This window comes from Grus americana, chromosome 1 (assembly GCF_028858705.1).
Source record: "Grus americana isolate bGruAme1 chromosome 1, bGruAme1.mat, whole genome shotgun sequence".
NCBI classification, from domain to species: domain Eukaryota; kingdom Metazoa; phylum Chordata; class Aves; order Gruiformes; family Gruidae; genus Grus; species Grus americana.
This window is the reverse complement of record NC_072852.1, coordinates 187,855,039-187,873,389: the sequence shown is the minus strand read 5'-3', so window position 1 is coordinate 187,873,389 and position 18,351 is coordinate 187,855,039. Positions and strand designations below refer to the sequence as shown.

Sequence of the window (18,351 nt, the reverse complement as noted above, 5' to 3'; positions counted from 1 at the left end):
CTCATCGACACATAAATACCTAAAGGGCGGATGTCAAGAGGATGGGGCCAAACTCTTTTCAGTGATGTCCAGTGACAGGACAAGGGGCAACGTGTACAAACTGGAACACAGGAAGTTACATCTGAATATGAGAGAAAAGTTCTTTATTTTGAAGGTGACAGAGCATTGGAACAGGTTGCCCAGAGAGGTTGTGGAGTTTCCTTCTCTAGAGATATTCAAAACCTACCTGGATGTGATCCTGTGCAACCTGCTCTAGGGAATCCTGCTCTATCAGAGGGGTTGGACTAGATGATCTCCAGAGGTCCCTTCCAACACCTACCATTCTGTGATTCTGTGACTGTGATATGACACTAGATCTGCAGCTGGAGATAAGACAAGATATCCTTGGGCATCCTTACTGGCAGATGACCTATGTGTGGGCTATTTCTTCAAGTCCCTGGTCACTATAGTCAATGGAATCTACAGGGAAATACAGCCAACCAAACATAGGTGCCTGTCTAGGGAGAAACGACTAGCTTTCCAAACCACGCTGACTACAAGGATTGAACACAGATGTAGCTTAGGACCATGCTCATGTTAGACAACCAAATGTAGGTACCTGTGTTCTTGAGCTGTATGCCACACCAGACGGTCCAGCCAAGCATCTCATCACTAGCACAGCTGCTGTCATATTTGTTGTGCTCTGGCAGATCCTGTTCTTGAAAAAACATGAGTTTTGCACCTCCTGCTCACTCATGAGCACACACAGTTTAAGCTGTACCTAGACTAGCTCTCCCGGTGTTGAGAGGGTTGTTTCAGTGAGCTAGTCTCTTTCTGGCTCTTAGATATCCATTTCATAAAGCAGCCTATCCTACTCTGTTCTTCATTATTACCATCAGTAAATTTTTCACTAAGATGCCAGTTTCTCAATTGGAAATGTTGTCTATAGAGTTAACAATTTTTTAAAGAGAAGCTATCTATTTATTTCTCCCTGTAACGTATCCTCATTAGCTTTTCATTGCATACGGGGTAAAAGAGGAGCTTTTATGTTGACAAATTTCATACAAGGTACTGACAGTTAATAGAGTGTGAAATGCGCAGGCATAAAACCAAACTAATGTTAATTGAAAATGGCTCCTAAACATGTGTGTTTATTTTGCTAGCACATGGTTGCGAAAAATGTACAGTCATTTCAACTAGCTGTGCACAAAATCACCTGTTTCCGTGCAACAATCTTTTAATCATTGTTTACAGCAATTGAGCTTTACATTTGCTAGTAACACTATCATATTATTACCATAGACAGTGTAACGGCCACACAGACGCAGAAAGGAGAGGAGAAAGGAGCAATTTCTGTGGTAGGAAACAGAGTAAAAACAATAAATAGGGTAATTTTCATTCTCTCCACTCTCCCTCCTCCTTCTTCCTCTCACACACATTATCACACTCCTTGTATATACACATAAACATACATATATGTATTTCTCAGGAATAAAAACAAATAAAGGACCCAACCTTGGATTTAAAATTTTAGTTAATTTAATTATTTTAATTTAGTTATTTAATTTAGTTATTTAGCAAATTACTTTCATCTAAGAGCAATACTCCAGTGCCGACTGGTCAGGATGGAGTCCAGTACTGTGCGTTGGTCCCTGGGAACACGTCCAAAGAGGTGTGGGGAGGCTTTTCTGCCCGCCTCTCTGCAGATGCCACAGAATTATAGCAAAAGTGGCAAGAAAAGCAAGTAGCACCTTGTAATCATCCTTTGTGAGAGGCTTAACTTGATGATAGCCTCATGGTAGTAGGTTTTCCATCACGCTTTTTCCCTAGCAGAACAGTTCTGGTACTACTCCTCTTCTCTTAGCTGAGCTTTAGTTTGTGAGACTCCTGACAGCCAGCAACATCATCCTCCAAGTTCTTGACACAGTAAGTTGACCAAGGAGAACTCATTACCTGCGCGGAGGAAAGTCATGAAGAACTGAGATTTCAAAGCTCTTTTACTTCATATAAGCATTGAAGAATTTTCTGTTTGCAGTTGGGTTTTTTTCCCCCACAGAAAATGTAGAAGGAAAATAAGAAATTCATTCCCAAAACCTGACAGTAACCATATCTTGAACTTACCCAGAGGCAGACAACAGATCTGTGACTTCACTTCAAGTTCAGGCCAGGTTCTGTTTAATACACATTTTCTTGTGGAGCCATGGCTTGGAAAAACAATACCTCCCAGGCCTTGGGATGTATGTCGTTGTTCTCTGTGTATGCTTACTGAGGTTCATTTGAACTGAAATAGTTGTGTCCTTTAAAAGATCCTAGCTAGTCGTACCCCTAAACTTACTTCATTATAACCTAGGAAATGCTGCTCAGCTGAAGAGCAATTAAGAGGTAAGAGAAAGAAGGACAACAGACAGTCAGGAGAGCGATGGCGTAGGCCAACAGCCTGTAGCTGGTATGAGAAACCCAGTTATTATCCAACAACAATAGATATATTACTATTCTCAATCTCACCCTCAAAAGGAAAACAAAGAGTACCTGCCATAGTGTGATTTACCATTCCCTAAACAAGACAGAAGAAGAGAAAAAAAGGAACATAAAAGTTGGCAGAGGAAAAGCAGCTGCTTTTCCTACCAGCCTCCAAAGAAGAACTGGAAAATTTATAAAAGTGATCAGCACAAAGAACCTGTGCCACCTGGAACAGAGAGCTGAATGCATGCACAGCCTGCGGCTCAGTAGCTGTGTACCCTTGGGCACCCTACGTACCCCAAATACCCCCTGCTCCCTCAACAGCAGAGGCTGGGTGGTATTAAAAAGGACTACACATCACTGCTTAGTTTTGTACAATTTTGTTTGTTCCCAGTAAGTTTCTCCGTTAGACTTGTACCATCTTTACCTTCACTGCCAACTGTTTGATCGCTTGCTGTCTGGGTTTATCCCTTCAGCTATGGTGGTGGCAGTGAAGCAGAGAAAAAATGGTGAGGGACCAGGAGAGGAACAGCTTAGGTGACGGCAGAGTTTCTTTCTAAAAGAAAAAGTTCTAAGTGAGAAAATAGTAATAGTAAGAGAGTATTCAGCCGGTGGAGTGTAGTTTTAAGTGCAAATTAAAGCTCAGAGGAAAGTGTAACTCTGAAAGTGGGCTTTACGCTAGGCTTGATGCCAATTAAATAGAAATGCAGCCTGAAACTCTATACAGAAGAAACAACAGTTCCACAGCTCTGTCACAGAAGTCTGCTTCCTTCACTGGAAGATGCCTTTCTCATTAAAAAAGCCACATTGTCTTGTTCTGGTCTCAAAATAACTCAAAATTTTCTTCCTTTGGTTATGACTGTTCAGTTCCTTGTCATGGCAGGAAACCGAGTTAAACTGATGGGCTGCAGTTGTAATTTTCTGGAGTCAATTTGAGGTTCATGCAAGATCATCAGGGAGAAATATATAGAGCTCCATATGGGTATTAGCGTTGACTCTGTGTGTGACATCCCCTCTTCCCCACACCTATCCCAAAATAGTGCAGAAACACTGCCAGTACCTACTACTATTGAACTGGTTACTTTGATTTCTCAAGTAATTTGCAGATTATTGAAATATTATTAACGGCTCCAAAATCCAGTCTCTGAAATCATCGCTGCCACTCTTGACCATATGTAACCTAAATATAACTTTAGCATGATTAGGAGACTTGGTGAACCTTGTATTTTAAAAATTGACTCCAGAATTATTTCCCTCTGTTTGCTACTTTGCAGCTTTTAGAGTTTCCTGTGGCATGAATCCCCATTCCCAGTCTAGGGGCTTTGTTATAGCTTTGACTTTTAAGATCCTGACTGGAGATTACACCAGGATATACAACCATGTAGACTAGGGAACACCTTGTAAACAGACCACTTGTTGGTACCTCTAATCCGTACCTCTGCTAGCTGTCTCTGGTAACAAAGGAAGGACATTACGGAAAAAGAAAAAAAATATCTGGAGGTTATGGTAGATTAGAAGCTGGCTATGAGTCAAGAACATGCTGCTGCAAGAAACTTTAATGCAATTGCAGGATGTACAAACAGAGGTTTCATAAGTGGCAAAGAATGCAATTTTTCTGCCCCACACAGCACTGCTGAGGACCTATCTGGAGTACAAATGTGCAAAAATAATGGGAAAATCCCAAAAGAGAGTAACACTATTTCTGAGAGTTTTAGAAAACAGACTGATGAGAAACAGTTGTCAAGAATTTTCCTTCTTCCATCTAGAATATAGGGACTTGAAGAAGGACAAGACAACAGACCTGTCATTAATAAAAATACTATTAAAAGAGAAACAGAGGCCAACTGTTTTCCATGGCCATAAGGTGTCTTCTAATATAAACAGAGTTTTCATAAAGAGGACTGTAATCAATGGTTCCGTTTTGCACCAGGTGTGGAACAGGAAGTTCTTTGCCACAAGAGACAATTAAACCAAATATAAGAAAAAAACCCAAAACCAAACAAAAAACCCACTCACAAACAAAATGTCTAAAGGTAGTGATATGCAGAAACATGGATCTTAGGAATATTTGGCACTTTTAACAAGGCTACAAGCACTGACAAGGACATACACTTATCCTTCCACAGAGAAGGGAGATGGCTAAAATAACTTCAAGTCCCTTCCAGGATTAATAGTTTCTGTAATTCATAAACTCATTACCTGTGCACAATAGAAATCCTACACAGTCAACTTTCAGAGTCTCCCACCAAGCTGCCCTGACATGGAAACAGCATGCCAAATGCAAAATAATGTTACTGCCATCATCAGAGGCTCCTAGAGAGATTTCATTCATCAAATATCTGTTGGTATTAGCTGCCAAGTAGACAGTGAAGTCCTCCCTTTCATGGTTTGTCTCCTTTTACTGTTAATGTTTCCTGCTAGTCTAGTACACATTATATATAATCACTGTTCTCTCTCTCCATTTCTGCTTATAGCAATTTGCTGTCTTCATAGAATTCAAGCACCTTTTGTTTTATTTTATACTGTATATGATATAAATATATGATCACTATAAACCATATGTTAAGCTGACTTTTACAATGGAACATCTGTCTTGGATTTAGTGGGATGGTTCAAAGAGCTCTCAAGAGCACTTACTCTAAAATCACTGGAGCAGGTTTGTATTCCTCTGACAGAGTCCCCAGTGAACACTCAGCAAGCACATGCCTACTAATGATGTGATATGATCCAGGTGTTAAGAGGAAAGCAGGATGGACATCTGAATGGGGAGGTGCTGTTTCAGCGGCTGAGACTTTCCTGAAAAGAAATGGGGTTTTTTAAGTAGGAGGTGTTAATTGCTGCTTCAGTCCCAGCCTGGATTTTAACAAAAGGTGAGACAGAAAATTTTGTCACGTGCACAGTGTTTTCCCTCCCTTAGCCTTCTGACTGACAATAAGACGAAATGGAAAAATAATGTGTAATGTACTCCTAATGATTTGTCCTGTATCTGAGCTCAGCTGAGATTTATAATCATCATCTGAAACCCCTTATCACCTATAGTGTTCGCATATAAATTATATTCCCTCCAAAGTCTCATAAATCTTAATTAGCTTTAACTTTGATGCCCTAGAGTCTCTGTTAAGATCATAGTATCTCGCTTTGCTGCAGGATCCCTCAAGCAGTACAGCATTTGAAGAACAGTCTGACATAAAGTTAATAACCTACGAGCATCATGTTCAGACCCGATATCTTTAAATAAGAAAATGACAGTTGTCCCATTTGAAAGTTTAGAAGGAAGAATAGGACAGATAAAAGGAAAACATTTACAAGAGGACAGTGGCAATTTAGCAATGCAGTTCTTGTGACTGCCTCTAAGAAATATTCATATCACAAATGTATATTATACTGCTGTCATTTACCATAGAACAATTAAACTATACCCTTATAGTTTACCTTACCTTTAAGGTAAACTATACCTTACTGGTCTGTAACTGGAAGAGCACTGAAGGACTTACTGCATTGCTGGTATGAAAGGTTGCCTGCAACCTGGGGAGCCCACTTTCCCTTGGGTTATTGTTTTGTCTTCCTATATCTAATGCTTCTTTAAAAGACACAAAAGTCAATTGCTTCTCATACTCTACAATTCTTGCCTTTAAAGGTAATGGTCTCTCATACTCTGTGCTTTTTTCCCTTTTGTTCTAGGCTTGTCCTTTATACCCACAGCCTTTATGGCATGGCTATCAATTTGCTTTTTATTTCCTGCCTGCAAACCCACACTCCTTGTTCCTTTTTTCACATATGCAGACTTTGTTCTTCAGATATGCTTTTTGAGTGCTACCTTGCAAATTCAGTTTGAGCTTCCCTGCATTAACCTCAGTTTCACTTCACTTGTTGACTGTATATCCCCAAATATTTTTTGCAGCATTGCAGTGCTCTGCCTATCTTCTTACCTCAGAGAGACCTATCTGATGTCAACAAGAATAGCATCCGTTTCCACTAAAATTTCTTAAAGCTAGACTTCTTGCCACATCTGCCAGCACTGAGGCAAACTCTTCAGAATGATTTTGTCTTCTTGCAGACATGCAGAGTGCCATATACACAAATAACAATGCCTGACCAGCAGAGCTGGTTTTAAAAGTATTCTTCCCATAGGAAATGTTGACCAAAAATTTAAGAGCAAAGCCTGTAATGTTTGCATTCCTTGCCACCGCCTTCCTCACTTAGTTGTTTTCCTTCCCTCCCTCTCTCTTTCCTTCTGCTGGATAGAAGTACGAAAAAAGAGTGAAAAGGAAGAATGGGAGAATTCCCCAAATTTTCCTCCTTCTAAAGAGTCTCATTCTTTGTTTTCTTCCTCTCCCTTTCTCCCTCTTTCACAGACACACTTTTTAAATAGAACGCAAGAAAGTAAAATAAACTCTGAAAACTCCCGAAATTTTTCCTTTTCTTCTTAATTTTCCCTCTCCCTTCCCACTGGGAAGGGGAACAAACCACCAAGATGCATATATGAAATGAAGGGAATTTCCATGATTTCAAGGCAATCTAGTCCCAAGTCTTCCCAAAGGAAAGCAGTTCATTCAATTCTGATCATGAATGTCTATAAGGTGACAAGGTAAAATAAAACGGTTTTCTCTTAGGTCACAGTGAGCGACTTGAGATCTTAGGTTATACCAAAAGTTTTCCTTTGACCTTGCTGCTGGTTAAAGAATCTTCCACTTCCAGAGGTGACAGAGAAACAGCAGCTGTGGGCAGTTGAAGTGCTGCTGAGTCTGCAGTAATGTCTTCCGCAGAAATCCTCCTGCCTTACATATTCATGCAACTTTTACCCTCTGCCTGTCTCTCTTCTTAAATTCAGTTTGCCCTCAGCTCTTTGCAGCACGACACATCTCCCCAGGGAGTTTGCCTCTGTAGTTCAGAAGGATATTTGGCTTCCCTACACGCACAGAAATTGCATCTGCTCTGCTGAATCAGAAGATAGATCTGTGTGTGAGACTGGATTTGCTGTGCATTCAGCGGTCGCAGCATGAAAACTTCTGAAGCCACAGAAGAGTGAGGGTCAACAAAGAGTCCGTCTTTGTGGCCACAAAGAGCACGAAGCAGGGAATGTCAACGGGGCCACACAGAGTCTGTGCTGTCCTTTTCCCCATGAAACTTGCATCTCTGCCAGGCACTCACAATACGGGACGAGCACACGATGAAGACCGGGAGCACAAAACCACTGAATGAGGAACTCCGGCTATTTACGTTCCCCATTGACTGCAGCAGATTTAGCGTTGCGCGATGCAGGTGTTGGTACAACACATAGAGGGGTGGGTGACAGAGGGAGGTTTGCGCTGCCAGGCTGAAGGCAGAAGTACAGTTTGAGGTCACGTCTTCACTTTTCCCCCGGGCTTCCCACAAGATGACATCTGCCATCTCCCAGCCAAAACACAGGCATATGTTCTGTTAGCCAGTGTCAGCAAATCACGTGGTGATGGCTACATTTCTCCTTACACAAGCAGAGGACTTTGTCACAGTAAATGACTACAGTGCTAAATCTAAAAAGTGCCATGATTTGGTTCAACACCTCTGAAAAATTAGATTTTAGTTTCTATTTGTCTTCTTACTTGGGGGAAAAAAATAGAAAACTAATGTTATTTCTTTAGCTGTGACAGAAAACAGAACTGAGAAAAAAAAAATTGGAAGCTGAGAGGTTTTCCTTTTTTATAATATTGCACCAAATCTTCTCAAACTAAAAATTTTACAATGAAAATGTAAGGTATGTGCTTCTGTTTACCATGTAATAAAGAACAGTAATTCCTCCCAGGAGAAGACAACAGGACTCCAAGAACTTTTGCTGTCCTAGACACAGCAGGATTTCAGCTATCTACTCCCTGACACCAGAGATATATTCCGAAACATATTCATTCCTATATTCAGAAATCTTTGCTGGCAGGGTAAGAAAAGAGCAAACAAACACCTACACCTTCCATGAGCTGCTGTTAGGACTTGTTGGGATGAATTAATAAGAAGCGATTTGATCCCACAGCTTCTGTACTCCAGCAGAGTTGTCTGTGGTTTCCAAGAGCTGGTGGGACTGCATGTCTGGAAGGTCAGCTTTCGATTCACTCTTATTTTCAACTCTATTAGTCTCTTAAGCATTTTCCCAACAGCCTACCTTAGACCACTGCCAAGAGGAGTATCTTCTGCCCAATAAATACTGTCTGGTTCCAGATGCTAGGATACAGATTACAGCCAGGATTAGGGATTTGGGGTCTAAAGCTGAGCAGGTCAGAGAAGAACAGCCACCCACTGAACCAGACACTAGAGTTGTATTTCTTGGGAGTGGGGCAGCAGCAGCAGCAGGGGAGCCTGAGGTCCTCTTGGACCTGGTGGCAGTCAGTCTCATAACTGGCTGCAATTAACAGCCAGCTCTTCCAAACTGCCTCTAGCGCAGCTTTGATTCTCACCCGGACCTGTGACCTGGCGATTCAGTGGGTGGCTTTTCTTTATGAGTCAGAACTGATCAACTGCCTTACAAGAGTAGGTACAGAAGCTGGTATAGTCATCTTTCAGTTGAGCTCTAAAATAAAGACTTCAATCAATCACAGAGATTTCACAGAATCTTCTTAAATGTCCTGGTATTGACCAATGTCTGCATACTGCATCTCTGGTAGTTTTCTTTTGTCTGCATGAATTCCTAATGTAATTTTCTCATAGAATGTACATTGGGCTCTTATATTTTTAGGGTAATATCTCTTAAGACAGAAGATTACCTCAATTCCAGAGAAAAATGAAGAAATCCTTTACAAAGATAGGGTAAAAACTCCCCAGAGCCACTAATTTCAAAATTAACCACTAAGAAATATTTTGCATGTATATAAAGCATGCACATATATTCTATATATAATAGATATATAGACCTATACATGGGAAGTAGTAATAATATAAGTAGGGTACAAATTTGATATGCAACTAGGAAATGTAAAATTAAATTTGCAATACTTCATAAAATTCAATGTTTGAAGAGATTTGACTTCCTTATGAATTAAATTCTAGTCCAGCCTTTTTGTTAGACTTCAGTTATCTTTTTTTTCTTTTAAGCAAAATGCACATAGTGGTTACATAACGAAACATTTCTTTTGTTGCCATTTCAGTTTCTCAGCTTTACCAAACCCTCTGCTCTCAGATACTATTCTCAGTCATACTCTATATACCTATGTATGTTATTTGGCAAAACCTATTTGACAAGCAGGGTGTTTTTTGGAAAATAAAAAATAAATCAAAAAACCAAACCCAAGTCAACCCCCAACCCCCTGTATTCTTTGATTTTACTAATAAAACTTCAATACCTTGGTTATGACCTTTGCTCTGACTCTGTGTATTATTCAGAGCATATCCATAACAGCCCAATTCATGTGTAAACAACTGGTAAAAGTTAATGTTGCAAAAAGTGCGGAAGGATTAGATGCACAGTAAGTGTGCTCTTTACTTTAAGGGGCATTGCAATTGCCCAGCATTATGCAAAGTGTGAATCAGCATAAAGTAGGTAAGAATTATTTTTGTTTTCACTAACACTTGAAGCTCTAAATTGTGTTGAGTGCAGCTAATTATAGTATAGTTCTTTGAACAGGGAACAACATATCGGTGCACAGGAGTGCCTTTATTAATTATCAGCTCTTGACAGAGGTTTCAAAAGTCTGCTTATAAAATATTCGCTAGTTTCTAGTAGAAGACTATTAAAACTGTAAGAGAGTATCTCTTTTATCCCAGTGTGAAATTCTGATAGTACCCTCCTCTTGGTAACCTTCACAGGATGCCTTATACCTGGGAGGAGGGACTGCCATCAGCAAACCCAGAACTCTTCATCATCTTTGAAGAGAAACAATATACCTTAGTGAAGAGAGATCCAAAACTGGGGTGTCCCCAGTTTCATGAGACTGTGCGTGGGGAAGGAGGTAAGTTCTGTGGGTGAGGAAAATGTAATACCAACCTAAATTTAGCTTTGGCCACCAATCTGGGAAGGCATCTAATGAAATTTGTCCAATGTGAAGTCGGCAATATTGCTAGAATAATTGCTGGGATTGCAGGTTTTCACTGAGTTTTTGTACAGAGTGTCCGTGTCCTGGCTTTGCCGGGGGAGGGAGGGGGGGGCTGCACGGTGGCTCCAGTGGGCCCACTGCAGGGCATGGCTGAGCCCAGCAGCCAAGGTGGTGGTGCCTCTGGGAAAAAGTATTTAAGAATGGGGAAAATTGCCAGACAGGGCGGTGAGGAGACAAAAAAATGTGAGAAACAGCAGTGCGAACACCAAGGTCAGAAGAAGGAGGAGAGGAGCTGCTCCAGGTGCTGGGAAAGACTACACCGGAGCAGATATCCACAATGCAACCCCTGGAGGACCCCATGCCAGAGGAGATATCCACCCTGCACCCCATGCCAAAGCAGGCGGACGTGCCCTAAAGGAAGTTGCAACCCGTGGAGAGCCCATGCTGGAGCAGCTTTGTCCTGAAGGACTGCAGCCTGTGGGAAGAACCCACGCTGGAGCACTGGAAAAGTGTGAGGAGGAAGGAGCAGCAGACAGGAGATGTTACAGACTGACAGTAACCCCCCATTCCCCACATCCCCGGCACTGCTTGGGAGAGCAGGAGGTAGAGGAGGTGCAGATGAAGGAGCAAAGCTGAGCCCGCGAAGAAGGAAAGAGTGCGGGGAAGGTGGTTTAGTTTTTGCCTTTGTTTCTTACCATCCTATTACATTTTTAACTGGCAATAAATGAAATCAATTTTCCCCAAGTTGTGTCTGTTTTCCCCATGATGGTAATTGGTAAGCAATTTCCCTGGTTTTATCCCAACCCATGAGCTTTGTCACATAATTTTCTCTCCCTGTCCTGTTCAGGAGGGGGAGCGAGTGAGCAGTTGGGTGGGTGTTTGGCCCTTAACCAAGGTCAACCCACCACAGCATTGCACAGCTGGACTTGGGGAACTTGACCCATGGCCAAGAGAAAATCTGCTGGAAAGAGACCGTCTCCTCTCAAAAGTATGCAAGGTGATTATCAACATACATCTGCTCAGAAGCAGTTCATCCTTGTAGGTGATGACTAAGCTAATCATGCAAGTATTTGCAAGTACAGATGAACCCATCAAGGAACTACATGGAAATAGCCAAGTTTAAATTTAATCTGAGCTGAGCACTCAATTCCCAGTTTACCTCAAAGGTAGAAATTCTGTTTCCGTCCACTCTTTATTCAATAAAAGTTATTTTGTTTTTCTGTCAAATGCAGCAAGCTATTTAAGCTTCAACTTTAGTGGAAGGGCAATTTAATTAATTCACAAAATTATTCTTTTAATTGGATTTGAGTGAATCAACTTTTCGGAAACTCAAGAAAGGGGGGTTATTGGCTTGGCTTCACAGACATTATTCCTGCTTGCATTTCAGTTAGCATTAGAAGCAAGGTTATTTCTCTCTGAGGATGTCAGTCTGACACAGTGGCATCCACTGCAGTTTTATTATTTATTAACATAAAAATGCAAGACAATGGAATGTTACAATCAAACTCTCCCCTTCTTCACACATTTTTAAATGATGGAAATGTTAATTAGACTGACACAGTCTTGGTCATCAAGTTGTATCCTCAACTGTCAAGCAAAAATAACCAATAAAAGGGGAAAATATTCACATTTTTGTGAGGAAGGATGTTTGTCACCTTCATTGTGCAACTGTGGCACTTGATTCACCTGAACACAGGTTGGTAGATGAGACAGAAGTGATGTCAACAGAAGTGTTGTCAGTTCCTTTTGCTAAGTAAAGCAAATTCAGTAAAACAATGAAGAACAGCCAGACTAGTCTACACTAAAATAACAGGAGGCTCCTCCTGTATTCTAGCTAATTGAGGGGACACTATAAAACCTGGCCTGAAACAAATCAAAAACTCTCAATAACAACTTTTTAACCTAAAGCTATCTTGTTTTCAGGTGGAATCAGCCCTCTTATCAGCAAGATATGTCAAGGGAAGGATTTTTCTTTATCTTTTTTTAGTTGCAGTGAATTCTTGGGTCATTAGGAAGCGCATAGCTATCACAATCTCAGCTCCAAAGAGTAGGAGCTTCTAGATGGTGCCTTAGTGCAAACAACGTTCCTGCTTCCTCTCCCCTCTTCTTCCCAGTGCATGGGCAGACAGGAGCGGGCAGTGTGTATTATCAGTGTTTGTGTTTATGTACCATGTGCAAGCCTCAGTTGAGCCTGGGGCTGAGCACGTGGTCCCCTGATGGCACCAGGCAAGGTATAAAAGCAGAGTAGGACACAGTTATTGCCTCCAGGAATTTCTAAGCCCAATGAGACAAGAAATACTGTAAAAGGAAACAGAACACAAAGAGGTGAAATGACTTGCCCAGGCCACCCACTGCCAGAGTTGGGAACTTCCATCTCACACGTGTGAGACCCTGTATTTGACACTGTGCTTCTCTTCGAACCATGCAAGTTGGTTTTGCACCTGCTTCTACAGGATCAGCAGTAAACAGTGTCAGAGAAAGTATCTCACAAGTGCGACATTCAGCGCTACCAAAGAGATCATGTATCTGAACTTATTTTTTTAAAAAAGTCCCTCTAACAGCAATATTTACAAAATTGGAATTCAGGTAAGGCAATGAATTCACATGTATGGCTGCACTTGTAAACACCAAGGTAGATGTTGACATTTAATTTTCTCACATTTATATTCCTAAGAGGAATTATACGTTCAGTTTACACAGATTTATTGCCTTAATTGTTTAGCAGCATTTGGTATAATATTAAAAAGGTCAAAAAATGTTTTTAATACCTATTGTGAGGTCCTGAGCCCCTGTGGATTACAATTATAAAGCCTTCCCTCTAAACCAAAAAGCGGTCTAGATGTGAATATGCACAAATTAAATGGCTTCAGAGGCAGGGAAAAGGAAAAAGAAAAAAGAGGTAAATGCTGTTTTAAGCCATATGCACGAAAGCATATTTATGGAGGTGAATACTATCTTCTCTGATGGGTAGAAATATGTGTGCGCTTTTGTATCTGAAGTCCTCAGCTGTGATTTTCTCATTGCCTGTTCCTCAGCAAAGTCCCTGGAGGGAAGAGGGCTTGTAGTTCTGCTTGTACAGAAGTCTGATAAGATCATCCACTCCCAAGCACTGGGACTCATCTAGCGTTTTCTATTCATGCTTTGCAGTAATAGGAAAATTAGGGGGTTTATTAAACAAAACCATTCTGCAGAAATGTTTCCTCTCTTTTAAACACTTTCAGATTCTGTGGGAAAACCTTTGTCTTAATCAAATACATATTCCTTTTTCCAACAAAATGTCAATATTTTTCTAAAGAATGTTTTCTTTTTCAAACAGCTCCAGTAGACATCTTATGTCAATGAGTAATTATGTAACTGATTATCATTTAAGGTCAAGGTATGACCTTGTGCAATTCCAGTTAGTTCTGCTGAAGTCTGAAGACTTAAAGCTAGGCAGTGAATTTTCCAAGATACTGTGAAGTCTGTACCACCGCACCACACTGTCCTCTCTCCACCCACGCCAGCAAGTGAACCTGCAATGATTAATTAATTGAGTCTTATACATCTCCTTCCCCGTTCAGATCAGGGCTGAATTCTCCACTGGCAATGCCATTACACACTGGATGAGGGTATGGTCATCACTGTATTCCTTTTTCAGTCCCACATTCCTTTGTATGTTTGCCATGCGCAAAGCCCTGAACAGCTTATGAGCTGCCCACTGTGGCTAAATAAGAAATTGTTTCAAACAATTCCCACCCTGTGATGATGATATGTACTGTAACTTCAGTGCATGACTTCTGCTGCTAATTTAGCTTAATATGAACATGCAACATCACAAAATCATTTGGCAACAGCAGCGTTAGGATGCCAACCAGAGCTGTTGCCATGAGATGAAGATTAGTTTAATCTTCTAAACCAGGGGATGATATCTTAGCTGCAAATGTTACAAACAGTGAACTTAATCTGAAAATGTGGATATGGAATTGTACAAAATTTAGGCACGTACATTACCAAACCAGTATGACATTACAGTGACCATACTGTAGGTTTTTTGTAAATCATACCTTAATATTGTAATTGGTACCTCTATTTTGAATTCAGCATTTCGGCTGATTTTGATGGAAGAAGAAACATCATAAATTGGTATTTGCTGTGCTTCCTCAGACAAATATTGTTCTGAGCAAGTTTCACTGTGACTGTACAAGTAAAAATTATAGCAGGATTTAGGGTTTTGTTGCCATCTTCTACACTGTCACAGTTAGAGCTGGTTGCTAGAGATGACAAAAAAACCTTTCCAGACATTGAGTCTTATTCAATGCAAAACATTTGCTGTCATCTATGTATTTTCTAAAATCTTTCTTCATGAAGTTACCTGTGGTGTATTTCTCCAGAAACAGAAGGAGGTAAGACGGTGGAAGAAAAATTGCCTCTTAGCTTCAACCTGTTTCTGTTCCATCCTTTTCCTTGCTTAGACTTTGCTACTTCCATTTCTTCTGTGTAGAATTCTACAAATGCGTCCTGTCTTTATCATCGCTTCTTGAATACCTGCACTAATAGTCAATTAAATGGAATCTCTCCTGTTAAGTCCCTATACTTATTTGTTGCTTTTTTGGACTCCTGATATGTTCTGGTTTTATTGTACAGTAACACCAAAGTAGGATATGTCTGCAGAGGGATACTCCATCTTCACTCTACACTGCTTCACTGGGCAGGAATGGAAACCAAACACAGAACACCCAACTATTTCAACCAAACGAGGGTGAAAGAACTCTACCAGCCCTCAAATCTATATACGATTTCCATCCTGCTTTCACTTTCAGTAAGAAGAGGCTGTGGTGGACCTGCCTTTTACATAGCTGAAAATTAAAGCAGTCCTGTCTAGACACTTCATTCCTAACCACTCGATGCTGGATCTGCTTAGAAAAAAATGCCTCACTGTACCTTTGCATCAAATATACAGCAGGGATAAGCCATTCAGAACCTCTCAAGGCAAGTCCTCCTCAGATTGCATCCACTCAACGTGTCCTCCCTCAAGGCATGTGTGGTGCTTTAGCGCTGCTGTTTCCCAATGCCTTATATCCTTCTCAGTGCTTCTTCAACAGCAGCACTGTCATCCCTACGTGGCTTCCAGTGTGGGCCGCTGCTTGGCTGATACCACTGTAGGGAGAGGAGGAGGTGGTACCTCTCTTTCCAACAGTGCTGCAGCCAAAACAAGTCACAGCTGAAGATCTTGCCTTCTCCTAGCCTGGTTTCTGTCTCTGCTGCTCGCAGCAGCCCACTACCTGCCATCCTTCCAACCAGGTTATTCTAGAATGAAGAGATTGGGAATTTTAAATCCTTAAGCAGACACCAGTTAAACTGATTGCCTCCCAAATAAAACTTTATCGTATAATAATATAATCATAAAATATCTCAAGTCGGAAGGGACCCATAAGGATCATCGAGTCCAATTCCCTGCTCCTCACAGGATGAGAAAGGACTTTAGGCAGAAAAACGTTCTCTGTGACTATCAAAGCTCTGTAGCTTGATGAGTCGCCACAGCTGACAGAAGAATTACTCCTCACCTTAAGTGAGAAATGAGATTTTTTTTTTCAAACCAAAAGGGATTTTTTTTTTTATTTTGAGACAAAACTTAAACTATTGAGCTGTTCCAGTGTGGCTTATAAAATATAGCACCAGATCCAATATAATATTTGTTTAAAGAAATCTGGAAAGCAGAGACATGGGACTCCTTGCAATTTCAGATCATTTTCAGAAGCAATTTCTCAAGACCCTTCTTTGGCAAGGAGTGCATGCGGTCAGAAAACCAGCATGGTGACCGAATGAATGAAGGAGTCAAAGTTAGGGTGGCTAACTTCTGCAAGAAAAACATATTCAGTAACTTATAAAATATACTGAGAGGGCTGAGATCAGCAGGTGCATCAAATATAGATAGACACATGCCACTGGTCAGGCACCCTTTGGGCAAAATCTGCCCTGTAAGTCTACCCAAGCATAGGTTCATTTTTCTTCCCACAAGGCAGGAACAGTTTGACATTTCTCGAGGTACTGGGGTGTAAGCAAGCTGACAGAATTATATTCATGGGCAGTCCTGCTTTGTTTTGTTCCTTTTCTTATGTGTATAGGACAGGGTAAGCACGTACAAATATTTTCCTGCTCAGAACAGGAAAGGGGATATTTGCTGGTTTGCAGTAATCCCTCACAGATCCTGAACTTTGCTGAATTGCTTCACATGGAGGAACTGCCTAACCCCTTGCTCCTGTGCTCAAGCAGTTAACCCATATGAAAATGCGTGTCCATATACCATGGAATCTCCAGCTGGACTGTGAACACAAAGCATCTTGCAAAGTGAGATTGCTTGCACTGTCCAAAACCCTGCCCAAGCACATGCAGCTGGAACAAGGGATGGTGACACCACTATGACTAATGAATGTGGGCCATTAAATAATCAAAAAAGGAGCTTCCTATCTCACGCTCACTTACTGTTTGGGAAATTCTATCATTATACTTTGGGAAATTATATTCACTTTTTGCCCTGGATGCTTATGGGTGTGGCAGTGGCAAAGATTTAAAACAGGAAGACTCAAGCTTGCTTAACAGTCAAGCACTTGTTTGCTGGAGACTATTTCCAGCAGGAAAATCTCGATTGCACACTTAAAGAAAAAAAAAAAAAAGCAGAAATGTGGCTAAATCCTATGAATAAGAGAGCAGCTGAAGAAATTTGCTCAGAAACAAAACAAAACAAAACAACCATTATTTTTACATTCTAATCTGTTCCAGTGGGTTGTCTGCAAACCCCAGTAGGTTTCTTGATACTTCTCTGGCTGTGACCCCATGGGAAATTTCTCTGAGCATTGAGCATCATGGAGTGTGGTGGGTTGACCCTGGCTGGAGACCAGGTGCCCACCAGAGCGGCTCTCTCACTCCCCTCATTCACTAAACAGGGGAGAAAAGGCATAACGAAATGCTTGTAGGTCGAGATAAGGACAGGGAGAGATCACTCACTAATTATTGTCACGAGCAAAACAGACCAAACTTAGAGAGGGAATTCATCTAATTTATTACTAGGCAAAACAGAGTAGAGGAATGAGAAAATAAAATCAACTTTTAAAACACTTCCCCCCACCCCTCCCATCTTCCCGGGCTCAACTTCACTCCCGGCTTCAACCTTCCCCCCCCTCAGCGGCACAGGGGGACGGGGAGTGGGGGTTACGGTCAGTTCATCTCACGGTGTTTCTGCCGCTTCTTCATCCTCAGGGGGAGGACTCCTCTCATCGTTCCCCTGCTCCAGCATGGAGTCCCTCTCACGGGGTGCAGACCTTCAGGAGCAAATTGCTCCAGCGGGGGGTCCCCCACAGGGTCACAAGTCCTGCCAGCAAACCTGCCCTGGCGTGGGCTCCCCTCTTCACGGGTCCACCGGTCCTGCCAGGAACTTGCTCCAGCGTGGGCTTCCCACGGGCCGCAGCCTCCTTCAGGTGCCTCCACCTGCTCCGGCGTGGGGTCCTCCACGGGCTGCAGGTGGAATCGCTACACCCCCTCATCCTTCCTCCATGGGCTGCAGGGTGACAGCCTGCTTCACCATGGTCTTCACCACGGGCTGCAGGGGGATCTCTGCTCCGGCGCCTGGAGCTCCTCCTCCCCCTCCATCTGCACTGACCTTGGTGTCTGCAGAGTTTCTTACATCTTCTCACTCCTCTCTCCGGCTGCAAAAGCTCTCTCTCTCTAAGTGTTTTTCTTCTTCTTAAATATGTTATCACAGAGGCGCTGATTGGCTTGGCCTTGGCCAGCAGCGGGCCCGTCTTAGAGCCGGCTGGCATTGGCTCTGTCAGACACAGGGGAGCTTCTAGCAGCTTCTCACAGAAGCCACCCCTGTAGCCCCCCCTGCCACCAAAACCCTGCCACGCAAACCCAACACATGGAGTTAAAACCAAAACCA

General features: G+C 41.9%; 1 long non-coding RNA gene across 1 annotated transcript in view; it reads left to right on the top strand.

Annotated features, from left to right (window-relative positions):
- LOC129200536 (uncharacterized) overlaps positions 1-18,080 on the top strand; it is a 208,637-nt gene extending 190,557 nt beyond the window's left edge. The window contains exon 4 of the long non-coding RNA XR_008574957.1: positions 17,774-18,080. This is a non-coding gene — a long non-coding RNA (uncharacterized LOC129200536). The remainder of the gene's footprint in view (positions 1-17,773) is intronic.
- Positions 18,081-18,351: the final 271 nt, after the last annotated feature.